This window comes from Nipponia nippon, unplaced genomic scaffold (genome assembly GCF_047370975.1).
Source record: "Nipponia nippon isolate SJK-2023a ecotype South Korea unplaced genomic scaffold, ASM4737097v1 scaffold_11, whole genome shotgun sequence".
Lineage (NCBI taxonomy): Eukaryota > Metazoa > Chordata > Aves > Pelecaniformes > Threskiornithidae > Nipponia > Nipponia nippon.
Genome location: NW_028262302.1, coordinates 25,421,637 through 25,445,960, shown reverse-complemented (window position 1 = coordinate 25,445,960; position 24,324 = coordinate 25,421,637). Strand labels below are relative to the sequence as shown.

The 24,324-nt window shown below is 43.5% G+C and overlaps 1 long non-coding RNA gene across 1 annotated transcript; it reads left to right on the top strand.

Moving 5' to 3' along the window:
• The first annotated feature begins 9,730 nt into the window (after positions 1–9,730).
• On the top strand, positions 9,731–20,092 carry LOC148056891 (uncharacterized). Its single transcript, XR_015702188.1, has 5 exons — positions 9,731–9,877; positions 13,025–13,236; positions 13,345–13,427; positions 18,427–19,077; positions 19,985–20,092. It is a non-coding gene; the product is annotated as an uncharacterized LOC148056891 (long non-coding RNA).
• The last annotated feature ends 4,232 nt before the right edge of the window (positions 20,093–24,324 follow it).

The following is a 24,324-nucleotide window of genomic DNA, read 5'->3' as shown; positions in this document are numbered from 1 at the left end:
ACTTTTACTTCTATCGGTGCCTATAGACTAAGGTGCAAGGTTTAATTTCACTTGCGTTAGAGTTCAACCCACTCTGAGAATGGAAATACTGAGTAGCCGATTTCATTTTCACTGTTGGGATTTCAGGCTGAAGCACAATATTTTTGTTTGTAGTTCCCTAACTACAGGGGAGAATTAAATTAAGATAATTTAGGGAAAATCAGGCACGTACTTAACTTTATATTCTGCTGACGTTGATGGAGCTTCACTCACTGTATAGAGTTTGCACGTGTATTGTTGGAGTCTTAACTGTCCCGCTTTTCTTGGCATGAAAGAGAAATGTAATCTTTATTCAGTTTTGGTTTTGAAAAAGCTTTTCAAAGCCAAAGGGAAGAAGGTGGTAATGTTAAAGCAAAATGTTAGATTAATTGGAGATAACAATTTCATAATTCTTCAAGTCAGCGGTTTTTTCTTTTAAACCATCAGAAGGGCATGGTTTAAGAGATTCAGTCTTTGATGTAGTGCTTTTAGCTGTAAAGAACAAATAAAAGGATGAAACCCAAAATGAGTTACCCGGGATGGAAAAACAATGAGTCCCTAAAAATCTAGGAATAAATGCGCTGAATTTACATAGCATCATTTCCATGTCCAGTGATGGACCTACTGAAAGGACCTTTGTCGGTGTTTTTAGGGAACTTTTTCTTCTTGCTGGGTGTTTGATGCTAGACTGGCAAGTCCGCTGCAATTTGAAACTTCCAGACTCTTAAATTGCAAACTGGGCATTGTACAACAGAGTCCCCAGTACGTGAGGTGCCGCGGTACCCGTTACCACGCGTTCTGCAGGTTAATGCCGTGGAACCGTTCGGTGCTGGAAGCTGGGATTTCCTAGCACGTGTTTTATTGCTGATGGTGTGATTCGCCATGACCTTGAGTACCAAGAGTTAAGTTGTACTTATTAACCGGATCTAACTCTTTGGTGCCAGGAATCTAGTTTTTGGAGTAAGTGCTGAATTAAGCAAATGTTCTGGGCAAATTGTGGCGGGTAGTTCACTACCCAGAAAACTCAATTACTAGCGACGAAGGGTTAATACGAGACAAAAGCCTAGATTCTCCTAGCCAGGAGATTTGAAAAGTGTGAAGTTTGATTTCCAGAACTGGCTGCTTTATATAAGTCTTTCAAAGCAGAGATTTTGGTTTCTAGCATCTGTCTTGTTACTAAGACCATGTACAAACATGCTGAATTAGAGAGTTTTCACCTTTCTTCTCACAGAATCGACTCCACGTCGTATCATACGAGTCTCGTCTGTAGTGACATGCTGTGCCTGTCTTTTTAGAAAATTCATGACCTCTTTATATCTATTTTGTGGAAAGTGTAACTTTTTTCATTGATGACCTGTATAAATGTGTGTTACGAATGGAGAGATTTAAGCTTGAAAAGCATGTTTGCAGATTACACAGCTTCAGTATGGAATTTATAAATTTAACAGAGTAATATACAAAAGCATAACTATTTTCCTTAAGTAGAATGTATAACAGTATATAATAAATTATTCTCCACGTAGTTCACCCACTATTTACAGTTTTACACAATTCAAACTGTGTGTTTACAGAAAGTTCAATAAATGTATATTTTGTACTATGTACAGATTCCTGGTCCCAAAGAAAATGTGTGAACTTAGTTTCTAACTTAACTTTTGAGATTGTACTTTTTTTTTTCTTTTTTTTTTTTTTTTTGGTTTGGAATCAGTTGAACAAACTGCGTTATGCCTGTCGATGGTGGAGGCTTGCATTGGAGTAAATGGGAATTGGAAATATTTCTAATCTACAAAAATGATTCCACTAAATAAAACAGGCAATTACATCATGTGTGTGTATTTGAGTGGTATGCTATAAACCCATTTTCACATCTGTTTTATTGTCACTAATTTACAAACTTATCAGGCCTCCTTCAGTTTTCTGATTCAAGCTAGTTATATTAAAATGGAATATTGAGTGCTTATTTTGATCATTTCTAGTTACAGTAATAAAAATCCCCCTTTTCACTGGTTTTCTCCTTACATGTTGAAATTCCAAGATAAAGCAGCGTGCGCTTGGCTCCAGCCACAGTGTTCCCCAGAGACCACCCGGTCTGGGCTTGTCAGGAGAGCTAGGGATTGATTGGGATGCACAAATTACGGAAAACCAAGTCACACAGGAGCAAAATGTATTTGTGTGTTCTCCCCTGATTCAGTACTGTAAAACACAGGATAGACTTTTGTAAAATAATTTGTCAGAATTTAAGCATGCTAAAGGATAAAATAGATCTCTACACTGGTTTTAGCCAGTGTGATTTGGAGGGAGAATGAGCCTAGATGTTATCGGTTCACATTTGTCTTCCCTGGAAATCTTTGTAGGCAGAGAGCCGGTAGGATTCTGACGTGGACTCTACAAATTAAACCAGGGGAGGGGGTGGGAGGGTGTTTGACCTGCTGCAAAGTTGTCTTTCCTAAAGATTCAGCCCCATCCCTTTAAGGATTAAACATCGGAATTACTGAGTTGTCTAGCAAAATGAGGGAATATTTTCTGTGGATTAAAAACCTGAAATTGCTACGATACGATGGACTGTTAGCCTTGGGTCACGCTAATGGAGCAAACATGGGAGATTAAGTATATCCCTTTGTTTTCTAGCTCAAAGGTTATAAAAAGAATGTTTTATCCCATCTCATTGGAAATTACATTTTAGTGTATTTTTCCTCAAAGCCAAATAATTATATACCTCTGAATAACATTGTTGGTTAATTTAAACGTTTTTTTTTTAATCTTGACATGTAATAATAAATTTGAACGTCACTCGAGCTGTTTAGACAGAAATATGAAGCTAACTTAAGATGTTCATTGTGGCTGAATTTAATCAGACGGCATTTACATGGGCTAATTTAAAAGAGGTAGAGCGCTGAAGCCCAGGTAAATCATTTAATGGAGATTTTGATTTCAGATTTCAGCAATTTTTAAGAATATGAGAGTTTAATGTGGTGTTCTGAAGGAATGAAGGTGGATTTGGCAAAGAGTAGCAAGAAGAATTGTTTACAGTTGCTGATAGAAATAACCAAGACAATTATCCCTGCAAATGTGCATACACCAAGAGCGGCTCTGGGAGTTGAATGAGCTCGGCCTCTGGCTCTCATTTGTGAGCTTGCAGGACTGGAAGTTCATCAGTATAATGAGAATTCATATGTTGGTTAAGTTAATTTGTACTTACCAATGCTAGTGCAAACTTTCCAATGTTTCTACTGAAAGTAGGAGAACTTAAAATTATCCACAACCTTTCAAAGATCCTACGTATGAGCCACAGCTGTGAGAAAGATTTATTTTCTTATCCCAGTTAGGAACTTTTTCTGGTGTTCACCCTCTACTTTAAGAAGATATTTGCTAGCCAGGATTTTAATCCTATTAAACAGGACTGAAAACCTTGCTGCGACCTACCACTTAGACTTGCCTTGAATTAAAAGTTTGCTGAATAGACATTTAAACCGGTGAGTATATTTCTACGGTAGAGCAGACAGGAAGGAAATGCAATGAGCTATCTGCGTTTTCTTGTCTTTCCCTTTCCTCCTTAGTAGCAGCACTGTCTGTGACACTGCCCGGCATCCTTCTTACCCTCTTTCGGAAGGAGCATCTTGGCGAAGCTGCAGCGTGGCTCTCCGCCTGTACCTACCACCTCCGAGTTTGCTGCTGGCTCATCCTTACCAAGTGTAACTCGGTGAGAAGAGTTCCCTTCCTCTGAAACTTGAATCCTGTCCCATAAACTATAAAAAGGTAGAGAATAAAACAGCTATGTATAATTTACTTCAACAAAATAATTCAAGGTATGTCACAAGCATGAAAAAAAAAGACATTTAAGGAAACAAAAGCTTTTCTGGTCAGTTTTTAAAATAACCCGTGGAGTCCCTTGACTAAGATCTAGACAGTAGGAATAGGATATTGGTCATGGCTGTCCTCCAGGTCTTTTGTAGCTGTGCTTTTTTTTTTTTTTTCTGCATTTCCTACTTAGCCAAATTCTTCCAAAAGGCCAGAAGCCTTCCAAAGTATTCCTTCAGAAGAGTAATTTATTTTTGTAGCGCTCATGCCTGTCATAGATATAGTGGGAGTCTGCTACCTGAAGAATATGAAGTGCCACAATCAGCTTAAATCAGTCTTAATCCTAACACATTTTACTTCATAAGTATCCTGAAGTGTGCGCTTCAGAGTGGTTTTGGATTTTTTTGCTCTTGTTGCAATGTTTGGTTTATTTGAGGGATTTTAATGCTCACCTTTGGCTCTGTTAGAAGACTATATACAACTGGAACACGAAAGTAAGTGAAGTCACCCTCCAGTTGGTTGTTGTTGACTCCCAGTAATGAACTGGAGACTGGCAGGATATCAGCAATCAGTTTCAAGGAAAAAAACCAAAACAGAAGGCTGATTTTAGAAGGCTTTTACTGAAAGTAGCAACGAAAGGTACAGCATGAATTGAAATAATGTAACTATTTAATTGCAGAAATACATTAGCTTAATGCTTTTACACTCTTAAAACTTCCAGGAGTTTCAATATGAAAACTATCTTGTTCTGTTAGGAGACGTGGTTTAGTGGTGGACTTGGCAGTGCTGGGTTAACGGTTGGACTCGATGATCTTAAGGGTCTTTTCCAACCTCAATGATTCTATGATTCTATAACATTAATAGGTGGCCAGCCTAATGGGCTGAGCCTCACCCCAGTTTCAGATGATGAGCTGAGGGTGAGGGTCTCGCTTTACCTGCATCTGAAAACCTCAGCATGGGCATGAGTTCAGTGCTAGAAGAACACTGCTCCAGGCCACAGCCCAACTTTCATTATCTCATAGCTAATGCAAAGCTTTAATATTCAAATTTGATAAGGGGCTGTACTCACCTTATCACCTCGTTTCTAGGTAGACTGTAACCTTTAGCCTAATTTTTATATTCCCTGTGTACACAAATCAGTTGGGTCTTGTTCTGTGGTTGGTCCTTGCTTTGCACGCAGCGAAGCGCATTCCTTCTGCCACCTCTCGCATACACCCGATCCCTTTGATTTTTCTTCCTTAACCATCTCTTTTTGGCCCGAAGCTGCCAGACTATTCTGTAAAAGTCTGCAGATCCTCTAGGTGTTGTTCTGTTCCCTCTTGCATCTTCTGTGTGCGTTTTCTACATTTTCTCTTATTAGCCGTAGTGCGTGCTTGCTTTCTACACCACCTGGTCTAACAGGGTTTGAGGCTCTCAGGTGCACTGCTAAAAAGCTGAACTCTTTCTGCCGTCTCTACAGGCAGCTAATTGATGCTGCAGTGCGAATACCGTGTCTCAGCTTATCTGACCGCGCAGAGACTGTTTCCACTCGGTAGGTCCCGCCGTGGCAGAGCCCTGCAGCATACGCTGAGCGTTCAGGCCCAGCTGAAGCCAGTGAGCTGCTCGCGTGCTTCAAAGTAAGCTCATTCATATGTTTTTGTGGCACTGAACCCGCAATTCATTTCCTCTGCCGTTGCTATGGGTTTTTCTGAAAGATGAAAGAGAAACAAAGGAAGACACAATCGTACAGTCTACATTAGCTAAGGCAAAGAAAATTAACGGAGCTACTTTTGACCCTTTTTTATTTTTCTGACTTCAGTATTGCTTGACTTCAAAAGGTTTTGCAGCATTGCCTGGAAATTGTGTTTAGTCTAGTGAACTGGTGCTGGTGTATCATGTTCTCCATGTTTTAAGTGTGTATGCTTTTAAGCAATGTAATCCCTGTGCTCCAATTTACAAGTTTTTTAGAAGTGGTGGTCTCCAACCTTATTCCCAATTCCTTCATCTTTATCAGTTTAAACATGTTTTTATATGGTTAGCATAAATATCTTCTGTGCTTCAAGCACTGATGGAGAGAGCGGACTCGATGCATGTCACTGAACCAAGAACTTGACTAGTTCTCCTGCTCGAATGAGGATGATGGAAACAGCTATCGGAAGCAGAGTCTCTCCCAAGTAGTAATGCAGCAAGACTCATTTTTCTATGTCTGCCGGAGCATCATGAGTCTTAATATTGCCACTTCTTTGCCACCCAAATCACACTCAATGGTTCTCTCCTGTGTTTGAATGCTCTGCTCACCGGGAGCAAAACCCTTCCTTCTCATGCGTTGGTTGTGGCTTACGCTGTCTGAGCAGAACAGCTTTAACTGGACAATAGTTAAAAATCCTGAAGGGTGCAAGCTTAAGTGCGAAAAAGAAGACATTGGCAATTGGGTATACCAGATAAAACTCACCCCATTTCACCAGTCCTAATTCTCCTGTACTTCTAGCTAGAGAAAACCTTAAGACAAAGACACTGGGCAGCCCGAGCCCTCGGGCCAGCTGTCCCTTTTGACATATATTTCATTAGGCAGTTGTAGGTCCTGAATTACACATGTTCTTTGTCTATTATATCGTGACCCCTAGCACAGCTGGTGATGTTTTTTCGAAGGGGAGGAGGAAAACCGGGGTTCGTCTATTCTGATCTCATGGAAATTAAATCTTTATGAAAAGAAAGCCAATGTTTTCCTCTCCTGGTCTGAAGAAGAAGAGCTGGGAGGGGCTGTTTCCGCAGGTCCCCTTTTGCTAGCCACAGTGAGGATCTTGGCCCAGGAAGCCTCGTGTGTATTAGCTCAGAGAAGATGTAGCTGTTTTCCTTTTGCCGTGCATAGATAGGGTCATTGACTCCGTTCAGCTGAAGGCCCTCTGTAATCGATTTTCAAAACAGTCTGAGGTCGTTGCGTACTGTGCCCTACGGCATCGCAAGGATTTGTATATTGTGTGCTTTGACCTGATTCTTTTTTCCCCTCTCTCCCAGCATCCTGAGGTAGATCTACCACGCTTTGTTGTCCCTCGCAAGCGTCTGGGGGGCGGTGGGGGTGGTAGAGATTTGATTTGATTTTTTAATTAATGCCTAGAAACCTACATGTAGCATCAGCTTTTGGCTTTCAACCGCCCAACCTTTGGTGTCATTGCCCTGAAATACCACCCTGATGGGGCCTTTGCATGGTGTGTTCAAACTGTTTGGACCTGTTCTGGCAGCACATTCACAAAAATATTCATGAAGCCACAAGACCAGACCGTGGGTCTCTTAAGATGTAAAGAACATATACATTTTGAGTCTTGCTCCTTGCTTCACTGCAAGATACAGAGATAAAGGCATCGCTTTGCATAGATCCTTGGTCTAAGGCAATTAACTGAGCATTCAAGAGAGCTTTCTTATTCGTTAGACTCAGCTCAGAATATTTTGTTTTAATTCTCTACCTGTACGAGTTAAAATGTTTATACCGATCTGTCCATGCATATGGCTGGTGCTTTACAGTCAAACCTAAACAGAAGATACTAATGGAGTACTTCTCACAGCAGAAATTTAGAAACAAAAGAAATTCACACAAATTCAGTGTAGGGAAAATTTGCAGTGAAAAGAACCTTAGAACAGGAAAAGATGATGTGTTATTTCTCTAGATTAAATGTTAATTAGTTAGATCAATATTTGCACATATTGCATACTTACGGTTAATATTTGATAGAGGTATGAAAATAGGATAATTACTCTTTAAAATATAGTTTGGCAAATCAACTTATTCCTGTATAAATGTCAAATATGGTCTGTGTTTAAATGGAGTCACCCTGCTGTCAAAAACAGACACGAAAAGTCTCAGGACATTACCAAAGCAAATACATTCCTGTGTTCTCGTCTCATTTAGGAGCACAATCTCTAATTGCAAAAGTGCTTTTGAAAACTGTATTAGGAATTTTCTCCCCTAGCAAATCAGCTATTTTCTTTGCAGAAGCAAACAATGGAGAACTGACCTAAATACACACAATTATGCAGGAAATTTTGCTTTGGGGCACAAAATGGAATTGTAGGCTGGGTATGAAAGTTAATTTGAATTTCAGACTGAGTCCCAACTGTTGCAGAAGGGAGAGTCAAAGGAAACTATATTTGAGGGATTTTTCCAGCCAGCTGTGAACACTGAATTTTCCTGCAGTAATCTCCTTTTTATAAATGAGACTTGTAAATGCTTGTAAAATAGGCTGCCACTGCTGAAGTTTTCTCACCCTCTTTCTTCCTGTGCTTCAAATAATTGTCTGCCTGTTCTCAGGGAGATGTCCTAGAATAGGATGGCCTCTTTCTCCTGCTTGCTGGTGAATGCTGGGGCTGGGCTCTTGCCACTAAGGCTGGCTGCTGCAGAACTGAGCAGTAGAAAATGCGGCCGGTACGAAGACAAGGTCCAGGCATCTCGTCAGTAGAAATTTGGACACAAATTTGAGGGTCAAAATGCTGTGCTTGCCTTGTCTTTCTCTTTGCAGGCAGGGTATGCTTTCCAGAACAAAAAGCAGCAAAGAGAGAAACAAGTTAATGAAAACCAAAACAATCCCATGTAACGAATGGGAAGAGGCCAGAAGTGTCTATTCATCTCAACTGATTATAATGCAGAGCGATGAAAAAATAGCAGAGGAAATGGAATAGAAAATCAAAATAGAAAAATTAATAGAAAGTTTATAGAAAATCAAATAGAATTAATACAAGGTTAATAGAAAATCAAATAGAATTAATAGAAAAGTAATAGAAAATCAAAAGCTGGTGGTCTCCTATTTATCTACAGGCTAAATCTGTAGTCTCTGATAAAAATCTTGCATTTGCAGTGTGCTCCAAAAATCAGGATGCTGCAAAATGGTAAACCTACACCTGTGGTCTGCAGCGCTTCTTACTGAGCAGAAGCCTTCTCCTAGGGGCGTCAAAGCCTTTCCAAGGGGAGGATGTCTCTAATTCTGCCCTTCGGCTGTAAAACAGTGCTTGCTCTTCGGGGAGAGTCAGGCGGTGAGGGGCGGCGGGGTGGGACAAACAGACATGCTGTTGTCCTGTCTGGGACCCAAGTGAGCCTGAAAACCCCAAGAATGCTGCAGTGCAGCCTCTCACCCATTTCTGCGCTCTCCTTTTCAGCAGCTGAGGAAAACCTCTACGGGTGGTTGTGGGGTGACCTGGGGAAACCGTGGAGAAACAGGCAAGCAAAAGCCTGGTGAGGGCTTGCATATTGAAGAGGACCCTCATCCCACTGGTGTGCCGGTTTCCTACAGTGCTTGGGATCAAGTCCAATTTGGAGATAGGCAGGTTTTATTACTTTTTTATGCTATTCTTTTCCAATTTAAAATAACTTGTCCATGGGAGAAATATTGACTGCATCAAACAGCAAAGCTGAGACTGTTATTTCAAATGCCCTAGAAGAGAAGTGTCCCTCAAGAAAATTATTTTCTGGTGCTCCTGGTTTTAACTCACTAACACCAGTCTCAGTGAGTGCACAGATGGTCCTGGGCATGGCCCGGTGTCCTGGGAGCTCTACAGGTGTCTGCAGGTTTGTAGGGAGAAGGGGGAGGTGATAGGAAGGAGGGACAGATCTTCATTTGCCCCAGAGGGAAGTCAAACTTCTCCCATATCGCAAGCTACAACTTGGGGCTGCGCACGTGCCTTGCTCATACCTTAATTTCTTTAGGAATAATTATGCTTGGCCCCACTTATGTCTTAGAGTTCATACAGATGGAGGATATAAAAACCCAGTGATGTAATGTCTCCCTTTGACACATCTGCCCAGTTCCTCCTCCAGCCCGCAGCTCAGAGGAAGCCATGAAAAAAAGGCTCAAGGACATTCCTCCTGCCTCTGTCTGATTTCTGCCTTGATAGGGCTCGGACCAATGTTGCTTCAATTAATTTATTTTCTTTTAAAGCAAATGTTTCAGAGCACTTCAAAAGCTGGATTCCCTAATCTTTGGTAGACCAGCATGAGTCAGAAGCATCTGCAGGAAGAGCGGAAAGGTGCCTCGGTAGCATATTTCACAGCAAGCAACAGGCACGCTCGCGTCAGAAGGAGCAGCGCTCTGGCAGGGTAAGTCAGGCAGCAGAAAGGCCTTTAGCAGAAGGTTGTGCCAAGTTCAGCAAAGCTGCCTGCCGCTGCAGCCAGCAGCACGCTCTTCCCCAAGTCTGTTGTAAGCTGCTGCTTTAGAGATGTTCAGAGGAAGCGACTTCTGTACTGCTGCCCTCCTCTCATTTTCTTTGTGCGTTTGGCAACGGATTAGAAAGTGAAAGAAATGGAAAAAATTATAAAAAATTAATTTTTATATGTGCAGGAGCACACTCAGTCCTGCCTTTCCCTGCTGGCAGTCTCTTCTGCAGCGCTGCCTGTAACCTCTGGTTTGATGGCCGTGCAGCGGGGAGTTGCCGTGGCAGCTGTCAGCAGGGCTGAGGTTTTGTGGTGGGACTGGAAACCTTCAAGCGTCTGTGCACGCATGGCAGCAGAGCTGAGAGCGCTCTGCCGAGGTAAGGCCACCACCGCTGCAAAGCTCCCAGCGAGCCTACCTGTCCAAGACAGATTTCCCTGTACTCTAATGGAGCTTTCATGAGTGGCACCTCCCTTGACCCGCTGGCAATGGTCTGCCCAGGAGGCTGTTGACCTTCTGTGCCATGAGGGCATGTTCCTGGCCCGTGGGCAACTTGGTGTCCAACAGGACCCACAGGTACTTCTGTGCAAAGCTGCTTCCCAGCCCGTCGGCCCCCAGCCTGTGCTGGTGCACGGAGTTATTTCTCCCCTGTGCAGGACTTTGCAATTCCCTTTATTGAACTTCATGAGATTGCTGTTGACCTGCTTCTCCATCCTGTCAAGGTCCCTCTGAATGGCAAGCACCACCCTCTGGTGTATCAGCCCCTCGTTTATTTTATACCACTTAAAAACTTGGTGAGGGTGCACTCTTTCCCATCACCCAGGTCAGTAATGAAGAGGTTAAAAAGTATTGGCCCCTATATCGACCCTGGGGTACACCACTTTTCCAGGTGTGATGTGTGAATCATGGTCTGGTGACCCTTCCCCGGTGCACCTTTCTCTGGCCTCTGGCCTCCTGGTTGGAGGTCAGACTAGGAGCAGTGGACCACCGCTTTTAAAAGGGAAAATTTGGGGCAGGGTCACAAGAAAGCATGGCCAGAGTGTGCCCCATATTCATTGAGAACCAGAATTTCTTCTGAAAAGAAGGGACTGGGGCTCCCACTGCCTCCGCTCTGTAAGTTTGGATGAGACAACAGAGGCTGGGGGACACAGGCTGAAGCTGAACAAGCAGGAGTTTCTCCCCTCTAGCATGCAGGACTTGTTTAGCTTATTGCACACGCTTTTCAGGGAAGAGGAGCAATGCAAGTGACGGGAGAGACAGTGTTTACCTGGCATCATTGTCTCAGTAGTTTATTTGCATCTCTGTGTGGTCCGTGACCTTGGGATTTTCTGGGAGTGAAAGACAGGAGACACCTTTGACTTAGATAGGTGAAAAGGGATTGTGCTTGCAAGCAGCCTCGCATGTAGGGCATGTGTGCTACACAGCCAGGGCTAAGGCAGGAGCACTCAGACTCGCTTCATCCTCTGGTTCATCCATGCCTGGACCTGCTACATCAATCCAAATCAAAGGACAGGAGCTGCAAACCGAAATAACCCCACTCCTCACTTTCCCCTCATTACTGTTGTCACTGTTCATTTGTTTTACGGCAGTGCCCAGGGGCATCTGTCATGGATCAGGCCTGGCCACACACAAAGGGACGGTCCTGCCCGGTCTGAGTGCAACAGGCAAATTCCAGGAGCTTCAGTGAAACAAAGAGGCAGCATCACGGGTGCCACGAGACCTGAGTTTTCACAGCATTTCTATTACCACACCTGATCCTCAGTGCAGCCATCAGCAAAGTCTAGGGCAGCTCCACGCACAAAAGGCCAAACCATGCGGTCTGAATCAAGCGACGATGGGGCAAACTCCGTTAGCAGCCAGGAGGGGAGGGGGTGAACGCTGCTTGAGTTGAATACCCTCCATCAGCGCCAAGGACCCTGCCAGCAAAAATCTTTCATTAACTTAAACTTTAAATAGCACCGGCAGCGTTTACCCGAAGTAACGGCACAAAGCAGCATGGTTGCACGCAGCCGCGGGCTGCTGCAGGTGTAGCTGTCTGCCGGCACAGCTGCCACTCTCACAGATTTTATATGACCCAAGCCTTCTGTCACCAGAGACCCTGCAGTCAGCTCTGTGCGGTCACCCGGGGTTAGAAGCAGGGAGCACTAATACCCTTTGTTCACTGGGTAAATTCTATTTCCCTTTCCATTGTGCCGTGCCGCTTGTCAATGTAACGTTACACCCAGGGCAGGAGACTTGTACAAAGAAACTTCAGTGAAGGCTGGCAAATTACAATCCTTTACTTGTGAATGGGGATGTCATAAGAGATGGGTTGAAGCAATGCACCTGGTGTAAATAATTACTTGCTTGAAATGGGGGAAAAGGGCTGAAGGCAAGCTAAATGCCAGGTGATTGTTTTGGATGGCAGAGGAAGGACTTTTCATGTGGGACGAACAAATGCCCTGCTCAGGAGTCTGCTGGTGATGGAACGATTAATCTTTTCTCTTTTCCTCCTCATTCTTTGCTTGACTTTTGGGGGTTTTGTTCATCCTCCACTACCTCCCCCTTTTGTTCTCATTCCCAGAACAACACCTGGAGGTAGGGGCTGCCTTAGGAAAGGAACCCCACGGTGGCTTATTCCAACCCAGACTGTATTTCAAATAACCTGGTTCTTCATTTTTTCCAAGACCCCTTTGATCTGCAAACTGCCCTTTAAATGATTGAAGCAGGAATCTGAATGCCAGTGAATTTGCTTTACCAGGCATCTGAGTTGGATTTCTTAGACCTGCAGCAACTATGCTGTGCTCAGCTGCTGCTGTGAGTGATGGTGGTGGTCCTTGACTTGCGCTGAGATGTGTAATGCAGCTGAGCTTACCATGATCAAAGCTCTTTTTTGGCAATTCTCTGTGCCTTCTGCCACTGCAGAAGTCAAACAAGCTCATATGGGTGAAATATGAAATGCAGAAACAGCCTTGCTTGGGAGATTAGCGCTCTTTCTTTTGAGAAGGAAAGAGCAATGGGATTTTTAGGGGGTCTGTGCATAAACCCTGGTGCTCAGTAATGTGTGTGCATACAGGCAAACATTCATACCAGTTCCATCCCTTGTTCCCACACAGGTGGGAAGAACGATATACCTGTACTCAGTGCTTCTCCGGTCCTCGGGGTTGTGCCGCAGTGAGCTACACCTTTCCCCACCGAATGTTGTTTTCAATTATACCAGTTGCCTTTGGACTGATGGAGAATCTGTTTATCCTTGGACAACAATCCTGCATCTCCGGAAGAGATCACGAAGAGTTGCCATGATGCTTCCATGCCACTCCTAGACACGGTAATACCGGGGAGGACACCCTGAGGCCAAATATACAAAGCTTTGGTTGACTTCCCAGTGGTGGAGGGGTGAAAGGGCTGGTTAACATGTCTCTCTGCTTGGGTTCAGGGAAATCTGCTGTGTGTTGCTGCTTTTCCAGATGAATTTTTTGACCCTGAAATGAGCAACATGATAGAACAGGCATTGTGGAGGTAAGACTAATGACAGGAGATAACTCAACCCATTAGCAAGGATTATTTATAACCCCTTAAACCAGATAAATGTAAGTTCTGAAACAAAGCTCTTAATTTCCATCTTGTCTTCTTTTCTTCATGTGCCTTGTTTTTCAAATTTTAATACAGAACACCAGAATAACCGTAGTCATTGTACATTTTCCTACTGTGTGATTTTTTTATTCATCTATTTCTCTATTATAGTGCTTCCCTCTCCCTCCCCCCTTCCCCTCTCCCCCAGTAATCACCGTAACTCGAGGGGAGAGTCAGGATTCTGGCAAAACCTGTTTCTAACTGTACAAGTGAAATCCTGCCCCCACTGACACCGCTGGCACATTTGCATTGCCTTCATTTGGGCCAGAGTTTTGCTGAATATAGAGTTTACCTTCTCTTTTTTGATTATTGTGGAACGGGCATCAGTGAAGAAAAGAATTTGGAAGAAAGGATAATTTAATTAAGAGGGACCTATTGCCCCAGGTGTAAGAGCATACACAGACTGAGGACTGGCCCCTTTGAAACCAGGGTCAGCAACAAGAGAGCAGTTAAATGTTAGCGGATCAGCTGCTTTTACCACCCCAAACCTGAAGCCACTTGAAAGAGCCAACGTAGAGTTCTTGTCTGATCCTTAACAGGACCCGTGGCTGCCTTATTCATCGTGCAAGATCTACCTTTACAAAGCATGCTTCAAAAAAGAGTGGTTTCAAAAGAAAAATAAGCCCCCTTAAAAGCATTTTATAGCTGTTCATGTTTAAAATGTCTGGGAAAGCAGAGTGGCTGGTGAAACCTGGACATTTCCACCCTCACAACATTGTTTAGCTCTTGTCATGCTCTGTTTCTTCATGTAGCCATTACGAGTGACTAATGCAGCAACACAGCACTGAGCACGGCTCTCCCTGGGGCTGGGGATCTCATGTCAGGAGGTTACGATCCAATTCACATTGAGATGGATACATTAAATCTTTTTACTCGATGCCTTGTCAAGAAAAGCCGATCTGCCTGCTATCAAATGCACGGGGAGCGCCCCAGCCCATAAAAGCAGTTTTATGTGCTCATTGATACAGAATAGATTGTCACTAAACCTTTCAGGCATTGTTGTCAAGGTCAATAATACTGATCTATTTTAGCACAACAGGGGGGTAAAAAAGGAATTCTGTCAAGATATGACCTTTAAAAGACCTCGTCTTTGGAGAATCAAAATAAAGAAAATGTGGAAAGGATGTTATTTTGTTACCTTTGGGCATATCTGAACTGGCAGTAATTATACTCATTAGCAAGGAAATAGCTCGAGAAATGATTGGGTTAGTAGCGAGATGTTCTAACCTATAAAGCAAACAGTGCGCTAATTTGGTGAGTTCACGTAAAGCTGTATAAAATTCATTTTTCTATCCATGATTTTTGGCAATATTCAACTAGCTTTCCCCTAATGGGGCACAGACATCGCACATCCAACCGCCCTCGCCCTTCCCTCCCGTTCCTGTTACCCTACGCTTCTTTTCTGCTGGTTTCAAACCAACCGGCTGGTCCTCACGGCAAGGACTGCGCCTGCCTCTGCACAGCCCTCGGGTCTCGAGTGGGATCTTTGCGCACCATGGTGCCACGAAGCAGTCGGTGGGGGTCACACACATGCCTGCGTGTTGGACAAAGTCTTCAGCTGTGGAGAAGGCAAAGCAGAGGCAGTGGCAGAGGTCCTAACCAGACTCACCGTGCATGCTGAAAGCGGCTTAGTTGTTTTAATCTGTCTCAACTCACTGCTGGGCCAGCTCCTGGTATTAGTACAGAGACAAGAACTTAGGCCTTGATCTTCTTCTGTACAACCCCTCTCAGGTCCTTGAGGGTGGACGTTAGGCCAAACACCTTTCTCCAGTTTTCTGGTGCATGTGAGCTGACTTCATTGTCATTTTGCAATTTAACCCTGCTAAATATAGATCAGAACATGACCTTACAACCTTTCTTTAGATGCACAATTATTTCATCACTGCTTTTCCTCCCTTTATCGGAATGAGGATAATTGGAGATGGAGTTACATGTCTTAACCCATGATTCACTGCCAAGTGCTTTAAATTACACGTTACGTTAGCCAGCATCTACAGGCTTTATTGTGTCTAATAAATAGATCTGATATGCAAAATCACCAGGCTAGTTAGCCTTACTTGGTAAGAGCTAGAGGTACGAGAAGAACAAGTGTATAGAACAAGCAGTTTTTCTAGCCAGCATAAATAAGTTGTTGCTTACTTTGCTTCAGGGAGCTAATTTTTCATGTGCCACCAACACTGGCTTTTTCGCTTGACTTGATCTGTATTGTGGCATATGCAGCAAGCCGTTCTCCCTTCCTCTATGTTACATTTATTTTAGGCCAGTATAAATACATTGCCAGAAATCTGAAGAGAAGAAAGTCTAAAGGTCCTTCATGCATTCTCTTAAAAAGCTGGTTTTACACGGTGTGCTCAGAGCTGCCATCCTGTAGCCTGCAAGCAAAATCCCACCTGTTTCCGAGATATAGTATCTACCCCAATAGCGGTCCGTGCCGCTTGCCTTGTCTGTTCTCTTCAAGGTCTCATCCTCAGCAGCAGCAATGGCAATCATGGGTCTTACATCACTAGTGACCAGACAGGGGATTAAGGTCGCTGTTTCCAGAGGTTCATCTATAAAAAGTTTCCCAAAGAGATAACACACAATGCTTTTCCTTTAAATGGGAGTAGCATTAGGGCTTCAGAAGTGCTGGCAGAATCCATTTAGCAAGCGACAGAAGTTCCTTCATCATCCCAGGCAGGCAGTGCAGAGTTACTGGAAGCATCTCTATCTGTATGACGTCTTTTGCACACAAACCAAGGAAGTTTTGTCTGAACAGTTCCTCTTCTATCTGTCCTGAGGCCTCCATCAAACCTAATGTTAGATGGGGGGCGGCTGAGCATGGGAATCCCTTAGACTGTGAAAGTTTAACCATGTAAAAAGGGAGCTTTAACCATTATTTTACCTGGAAATTATCTATTTCCTACCAGTTCTAGCAGAGATCAGGGACTGGAGCTACTTGATTCCTGCTCGAATGGGAGGACCTCGGGAGACCAAAGACAGCAGGCATCTTCCCTGTTGTGCAAGGAGCAAAGCCATACTTTGACATAGTCCTCTGGAGTGGAGAATTCCCTCCCACTTCCCCGTCGTTTGCAACAAATGCAAGACACTGGCTACTTAGGACTCTGTCTGTTGAAGGACTGTGTGCTATGGCACCTGTCTTTTTGCAATTAGGCAGTATTGCATGATTAGGAGCTTTCGTCAAGAAACTGGCTCAGAGATCACTGTACCACCCCTGAATCTGAGGCTGAAATTAATTTCCATCTCAAGGCCTTTGCTCTTGGTCACTTAAACATCTCTGGGAGAAGCCAGACTCAAACTAATTGCTACTGATGGTCTTCAGCTCTTCAGCTTGGCCTTATCCCAGCAGCAAAATCCCTGGCCCAGGATTGTCCCATGCCCAGTTCAGCTCCAGGCTGTATTGTGAAATTCCTCTCTCTTACCTTTTGGAGCACGGCAACGACAGCATTCAATTGGAAAGTATTTCTTGGGTCACTGAGCTAAACTTTCCACCACGGGGAACCAAGTCCTGTAATCCTGTTGATAGACGAAGGCATACACAAGAAGTGAAATGGCTATTAGTCTTGTTGGATTATCTCGTATAAATGGACAGACATAGAAATGGATGACTAATTCAGAGTAGTGAGTAATCACAAGATTATTTCCATAGCTTGGGAAAGGCCAGACTATGTGTGTGCTGTTTGGTGTCAGCTGAGATGAAAAATGGTGGGTTTAGTAGGTCAGCTAAGATATACCCACACAGAAACATGGCTTTTGATAATGCAAGCAAATACAGGCAGTGCTGCCTAACAGCAATATTCCATAAACCCCATGCATTATACTTTTAAAAGAGAGACCATATGTACAATGACATGATAAAGTTTAACAGACTCTGTGAGCTCTGCCAGTGTCCTGAACCATGAAAGCTGCAGATATTTATAAATGTCAGCAAGATCTCCAGTGAAACCGTAACATTGGTATTTACTTCAGGACTTCATTACTATTTATTAACGTATAAGATCATAGATTTGAAAGTATAAATAGATGGAGGAATTTTCCGTGGACAGCAAAAGCATGATTCAGAATATATGCATCTGGGAGGCAAGTGGAATATCTGATGTATAGGAAACATTAAACAAGGGCTTTTTCTTGGAAATCTTTTTATACGCTCTATTTCAGTTTATATTTCCGCCATCACAAGCAGGGCCCAAGCACAGGCAAGGAGGAATTACATAACTTTTGTTTATATTTCCGTTATTTGAGTTGGTGTATTTAGAAGAGCTTGATAAATTAGTCATGACTCGTGGTCTGCCTTTGCAGAACTTAAAACATGATGCACTTAAACTTGGGACACTCAGCAAATTGTCCCTTCATTGAACCTAACCTGTGCCGAGTGCTTCTTGCCCTACAGCACCCGCTCACAGAGTGATACGAACCAGAAATTCAGTGTCCACAGCGTGGTTCTTGTGGCAAGAAGGGAATTACGTTAGGTTTTTGCAAGATGAAAGATTTGCCTTGTCAGGGGATTTACTGGCTGACTTCTGTCTCCCTCCTCCCTCGTATAAGTTAAAAAAAACCCAGGGTGACCATCATGTCATTGAAAGAATTGCACTTCAGGTCTGGTCACGCATGAATACATTTGGTTGTATTGTTGGTTTTTTTAACCAATGAGTTATCTTCTGCATATTTCCTTAAATAAAATGAAAAATTCTAGTAGGATTGATTTTAGATCCAAAATTGTCCTTGCCTCTTTTCCCTCTGCTACTCATTACCCACGTTGCTCTTAGTTTCCTGGAATTTCTAACTTTTACCCACTAGTTTATATCAGTTCTTCAGATCATCTGTCCCCAGAAGTAAATAAGGTTCAGCTTCAAAAAGTGCAAAAGAACTTGTCATTTTTTCTCTCCAGGTTTCCAGCTGCTCTAGCTCCCTCATATTATCTCCCTGACCTCACTGTCAGTTCTCATGTATTCTCCACGGCCCTAGGAGCAGTAGCAGCTCGTGACATCAAGGCGCCGTGTCACAGCTCGCTCTGACTTCAAGGCTGCCCCCCGCCCCCATGCCAGATGCTGCTGGCCATCCTATTCCACGATGCACATCACTGCAGAGGGCTCCTTGTGCTGTGAGCAGCTGGGGACTGCCACACTGCAGGTTCCTGTGTGGTCCTGCCCGACTCCTGGCTGCGTGGGGCATGCCAAGCTGTTAGCCCTCCTCTGAGCTTCATATCACATGGCGTGGTACCCTGTGATGGATGGCGTTGGCTCGTGATTATCTTCACCCCTCAAAAGGGGCAGCAAAATTGCACATGAAGCTCCTCTTAGTTTGCCGTGTTCAGTAGGTTTCAGCGCCATGTTCTTCAGCACCATCTTCTTAAGCCACGAGTTCCCGATTTACAGGCACCAGAGTCAACCTTCAGCCATCAAATTCTTGTGGACCCACCAAATCCACGCCTCCACTGGAGGATTTTAGGAAATCTCTGGACCTGTTGGGAAGATGTTAAGTATGTATGAGGAAACACTCCACCAGCAGCGGCACTCTTGAGCTCCTGATGTGTTAAACGGTGAGTACCAGGCAAAACAAAGTCAAATAACTAAGGAGTAGATGCCACCTTCATAGGCAAATCAGTGTCTGAGGAGCAGGGAGACAGTGCAACAGATGCTTTCGGAACAACATAAAGGACACACAGCTCTGAGCCCCAGAGCTAAGAAGGATCCCTAGCTAAAATGCGGAAAAAGATTTAGCTGCAAAATCTCTCAGCCAAGACAAATATCAAATAAACAAACAAATAATCACTGGTTCAGCTATTTCAAAAAGTTGTGAATTGCACAGATTTAATTAAGCTGTTCATAAAAAGCCATTTTGCCATTAACAAAATTAAACGTTTCAATTTCTGTGAGAATTTTCAGTTTTAAGTTTCCTTAATTTTAGGGAAAATTATGTCAAGGACCTTTGAAGAAAACAAAGGTTTGCATTTCAAGTTAAACATAAGATTTAGTTAAAACTACAAATGCAATTTATAGCTTAAAGAAACGATGAATCCTTTTATAAGTGCAAGCTGTGATCTCAGGAGAGGGGATGGGAAGAGGATTGGGCCCTTATGGTCTTCCCTTGGCCAAGACCAGTATCTCGAGGGGCAGAGCAGGAGTAGCCCCACCAGCTTCTCACAGGGCATCTGCCTACAGCACCCAGCCCGTCTAGGCCGCACCTGGCCCTTCAGCGACTCCGTATGGATGATGAAGCCAACCACCTTTGAGAAGGTGAAGGTGGTGGAGGGGGATATTCTGGGGGAGGGTGTGCAGCAGCAGAAGGAAGAATGGATGCTCTTATCTGGATGTAGAAGGAGAGGCTGGATTGCAAAAGATGACTGAAGAACAAAGTGCTGCAGAGGTCAAGGGAGTAGTAGACTATAATCATTTAATGGTATACATTATCATCATCATCGCCTCCGTCATCCCTTTTTGTTACAGTGGGTGCTTGACTCAGTCGGGAGGAGCACGGTGGTCACCCAGGGCCTGGGCTGAGGCACAGTACCATGCATACAACATGGGTTATGGTAGTCTACAGCTATTAATAGGTAAGTTTATTAATGTTTGCTTTTTTATCATTATGAATGCATAATAAAGCATGTTTATTACTCTAATGACTACAAAGACAAGTGTTAGCTATTTTCCAGGACCAGTAGTGTTTCTACAAGTGACAGGTGACTTTGTGCTGACCTTGGGCTTGGGACAAATGTTTCATTTCAAAAGATGCATCCAAGAGGTAAACTATGGGAACGCTGCCGCAAAGCTTGTTCATATCTGTCAGGTTTCCGCTAAGGGATGAAGTTTCTATGTATCCTTTTTAAATTTTTAAAAATAAAATAAATGGAAAAATATTGTAATCTGGGCATGTTGGCTTGTCTCAAATTGTACTGAGTGCAAGTATCTTAAATATAGAGTTGTAAATAGGGCCATGGCACACAGTAAAGAGGCTGTGGAGTGTTTAACATGCTACTTTATTCAAATCAGCAAGTCCCATTACAGTACATTACCATAATGTCTTCTGTCAGAGTCTTCCTTCTTTGCTTCATTAGACCACTGTGTCTCTCAGACACACAGCTGCTGTGTGCATGAGGTATTAGGAACTCTCTCTCAGTGAAAGGTATTATCGGCATCAATTATTTCCATTTCAGCTGTGCCGGGGTGAAAGTCAGCAACCGCGCGCTGTTGTTCAATCTCTGATGTGCTCTGCAATCCAGCCAGTAAAAGCGGAAATACCTATAAGTTATCTCTTCCAGTGGTTGTTCCTGCAGTCTTGAAACATAAAATATCGTTTTGTCTGGAGGTGTGGTGTCTCACCACAAGCAGAGGAAATGCATCACTTGCTGAAGACGCTTTTGTGTCAGATTATAATCGTGATCTTTGACATATGGTGACATTCAGGAAGCAAAATGGACAAAAATCAAAAATTACCTTCATCTGTACTGAATATATCAACATTACCAACCAAATATAGACAGATTTTTTTTTTAAATTATTAATGCTTTGGGGCATTTTTATTAATGCTTTTTTTGTTTTGTTTTCAGGAGAACAACTGGAAGCCTCTGTAAAAGGCCTGAATTTTGAGAGGGTGTCCCAGCAGTTCATAAAAAACCATGTCCTTGTATTGCCTTACAAGCCGGCAGCCTGGAAAGCTTTAGTCGCTGCAGAGAATCTTGGTCCGTAGCTTAGGTTCTCTCTTTCACCAAGGAAACACATGGTCTGGGATTGGATTTAGAGACAGGGGAGATGGCAACGTGCAATGAAAGCAGTGAAAGGCACAACATTTGCATCTACTTCTTCATAGTGAGGACATTGTCCGGGAAAGTCTTGGGTCTCAGTCTTCCAAGTGTTGCACTGGTGGCAGAAGGGGCTCAACTCATGCTAATAACGTGACTTTTCTTTTTCCCCACCTTCAAAACCCTCCTAAGAAACTGCTTCCTTCGTGGGACCTTTTAAGGCTGACTTTCATAGGGAGCATGTCTCTACAAGGCCACGTACTACGTGATGTTATTCCATAGATCGTGTGTCTCTGAGCTAAAGTGTGAGTGTTACAGGGCAAGGACCTTGTCATCTCACAAGTCAGTAAAATACCATTGCAATTTGCAGCAAATAACAACAATAATAATAATAAAAATAATAGTACTAATAACTTCTAATAAAATAGCCTTAAAAGGCACAATATAGAATTAAGATCCCTGTTTAGAGACTGTTGGAAGCCTGTATATAGGACTTAAGAGAACAGGTAACGGTTTTTTTAGGATGTTTTAAATGACTCCGCAATAGAAACAATTTTAAATGTCTTTGAATAGATTGTTTTATAGCAACTTTTATCAGAAGGGTATTACAACAAATAAAAATCTCTCCCCACATACAAACCTAAGGCAAATATAATCCTAGGTTTTCCCCAACTTTGAAAAAGTGGCATGATTGGTGTTGCATATACAATAGTTTCTCAAAGTAAAATACTGATACTTGTATTTCAAGTGGGTTCAACATCAGCTTTCACTGTCAAGCTGATATCACTAAAAGAGGCAGAAAAGCATAATTGATGAATAACATCAATGAAAAATAACAGCAAATTTACAGCAGTTTCAGATAATCCTGGGAATTCGCAGCAATTAAGATGCTGCCTCTTCCGAAGTGTGTGTGCTGTTCTACCGTAGCCACAGACTGAAAGATCTCAGGTTTAGGGAAACTCACTCCGAGTTTCCCCTCAGTGGAAATCAGTCATTTTGCACAGCTCTGTAGCAGGTGTGAACAGAGATTGATTTAGTCCACTCAGCTTTGAAATTCAAGTGAAATTGCAAATCCTATAGTCATCACTGCTCTTTCTAATATATGCTTCCTATATAGTTGGCATGTATAGTACCCTATTGGCTGGAGCATCTCCAAAGAAGGGCAACGAAGCTGGTGAAGGGTCTGGAGCACAAGTCTTATGAGGAGCGGCTGAGGGAGCTGGGGTGGTTTAGCCTGGAGAAGAGGAGGCTGAGGGGAGACCTTATCGCTCTCTACAACTACCTGAAAGGAGGTTGTAGTGAGGTGGGGGTCAGTCTCTTCTCCCAAGGAACAAGAGGAAACGGCCTCAAGCTGCGCCAGGGGAGGTTTAGGTTGGATATTAGGAAAGAATTCTTCACCAAAAGGGCTGTCAGGCCCTGGCCCAGGCTGCCCAGGGAAGTGGTTGAGTCCCCATCCCTGGAGGTATTTAAAAGATGGGTAGATGTGGTGCTTAGGGACATGGTTTAGTGGTGGGCTTGGCAGTGTTAGGTTAATGGTTGGACTTGATGATCTTAAATGTCTTTTCCAACCTAAATGAATCTGTGATTCTATGATTCCATAATTCTGTGATTCTATGATTAATTAAACACCAGTGATTAAAAAGCCACCTTTTTCAGTAGCTGACTAGGCTGGTTTTATATCATAAGATTTTTTTATTTATCTTTTTGTAATTAAGCTTGTGGCTTTTGAAGCTGAAATCCATTTTGGAATATCATTGTATGTAATGATGTTGCTACTAAAGCAAAGAGAAGCAGAACAGACGGGTTCCTATTAATAGCAGCTCATCCGCAGCATCCCGGTGAAGCTGGGGTGGCTTAACCTGAAGGGATTTCTAAAGGGATTGTTGCAAGCTTCAAAACTCAACACAAGAGGGCTCCAGTTCCTTTTGTCAGGAAAAAAAAATCACTGCTGATGAGAAGAGCACAGCAAGGCTGAGAGGAGCAGTTCCCTCATGGTATAGCGCTGGAGCACGGTGACAAAGAGCAGCACGTAACTGCTGGCAGAAGATGTCTTGTCTGTGCCTGGCTCGTTGTTCCCCAGGGGATGGAAACAGAAAAACCTGGAATAATCACAGCGTGAATGTATCCGTAAAAATGAATGAAAATGTGTGGCGTATGAAAGCCTGAAGTTTTGTGCTTAAACACTGACAGATTAGGGAAAGGTCAAGAGAAGTTCACCCTGACTGCTCCAGCTCTTGCAATCTGCAGCCTGATTTAGTCTTCGTCTCCTCCTCGGACCCCAGCTCGGAACCAGGCAGGCCGACGGTGAGCACTGCCTTTAGCCCGTGTCTGTGGGCAGGAGAGGAGGTGGCCTCGAGGTTCCCCGGCACCAGGCTCAGGAAGATGCAGCATCCCACCTGATCGGAGGGAAGGTTGGCTTAACAAGTTGTGCTGCCACAGGGTTTCCCTCAAACAATCCTGCAGCTGCATACCCGGTGTTTCACAAGCCCTGCCTTCGTAGGCTAGGCTGCAGAAAGTGAAGACGACGTGTCAAACAGGACTTAAATCAGAGGCATCCTAAATGTGAATATCAAGGTGGCTATGACATAGGCTTGACATCATCAAACGGTATAAAAGTAGCTTTACCACCTTCTTGTTCTTGTTGGGAAGAAGGAGTAGTGTGGCCAAGCGTTGGAGCCATGGGTGGGGAACTCAAGTGCCTTTTCTTCTGTTCTTGGCTGTACGATGACCTCCTGAATGACCAGGGGACTGATTATTTCTGCCTGTGAAAAGGAGATAGTGGTGCTGCCACTTGTAAAGTGCTTTGAGATCTGCTAGTGAGAAGAATGCTATATAAAAGCAGTGTTTTACTGTTGTTAGCACGTATGGAAATTGCTGCCAGAGCATCTTCTGGGAAGAGCTGACGATGCTGGAGCCTGCTCTGCCCCAGCAGACTCTCTGGGGCTGTGTCCTTTTTCTCAGGCTGCTTTGGGAAGGCTGCTCCAGGGAAAAATAGTTGTGCAAACACACTGCCATCTTCTTATGCACAGAAAGTAGCTGCTCTCTGTG